Source organism: Octodon degus, unplaced genomic scaffold (assembly GCF_000260255.1).
Source record: "Octodon degus isolate 3935 unplaced genomic scaffold, OctDeg1.0 scaffold00268, whole genome shotgun sequence".
NCBI lineage: Eukaryota > Metazoa > Chordata > Mammalia > Rodentia > Octodontidae > Octodon > Octodon degus.
Window position 1 is genome coordinate 1,446,232 of NW_004524844.1, and position 1,157 is coordinate 1,447,388.

Genomic DNA, 1,157 nt, shown 5'->3' on the forward strand with positions numbered 1-1,157 from the left:
TCCAGGTAATTCATTTTAAATGGGGCTGAAAAGAAAGGTCAAATGGAAAAAAAGAATTGAGATGAAACTGAAAAAGACTGCTTTTCCTCTAAGATCCAAAAAAACAAAAAGCAAAAATGCCTTTTCTCACGGCTTTTTTAAAATTAACTTTCTTTAAAAATATATTTTAGTACAGAGTCTCACTACACAGATCGGACTCATAGTGATCTTCCTGAGCCTCCCAAACGCTGGGATTACAGGCACGTGCCACCACACCTAGTCTCATTTACAGTCTTAGTGCCAGGTAGGGAGTGGGGGAGTGGCACCGGCACAGCACTCCGGGGATGGAACCCCAGTCCCTGCTTCCGCTTCTACCTAAGCAGGCACTTTAGTCCACTGAGCTATCTGATGGACCTCTCATCTTATTTTTTTTTTTTTTTTAAACTTTCTGCAAAGCTTTATTCCAGAGGGGCTCAGTCCTTCTAGGCAGCTGCCTTCCTCATGGCAGCCAGCACGTTGCTCAGCTCTTCACGCTTCCTCTTGGCGAGGATGTACGTCCCCACCCTTTTCTTGATGAGCTTGGGGGTGCGTTTGTCCTTGGGGACCTCGAGCAGCTCCATGGCGTGCTGCTCCGAGGGGGCGAAGCTGCACACCTCGGATCATGTCCCCTACGAACTTGGTGTGTTTGATGAGGCGTCCGAGATGGTGGCTGTGCTTTGATTTGCTCACATTCTGAGTCACCTGCGGCCCTTGTTGAGTCTTCGGTGGTTGCTCCCTCTCATCACTTTTTTTTTTGGTATTTTAGGGAAAGGTCTACAGGCTGTTCAGGGTCTCAGACTCGTAGTGATCCACCTGTTTACAGCCTCCCAAGAGCTGGGATTCACCCTCTCAGTGTGCCGGGGCGGTAGGGATGGCCCGGCAGGCCCAGGGTTAGAACCCCTGGACCCTGCGCCTGCTTGCAAGTGCTTTAATCCACTGGCCAGCCTGCAATTTGGCAATCCTAGGAAATCAGGAGACCAACTGTGTCAGAACTTCTGCTGTGGCTGCACCATACCAGCCCTCCCTGTGAGTGTTGAGGGCACTGCCCCTCCCTCTGGGCTGTCCTTTAGGTTTTCTTTTTTTCTCACTGATTGCTGCTTCTCAATCTCCATTGTATCTTCCTCTTTTTTAATTGTTTT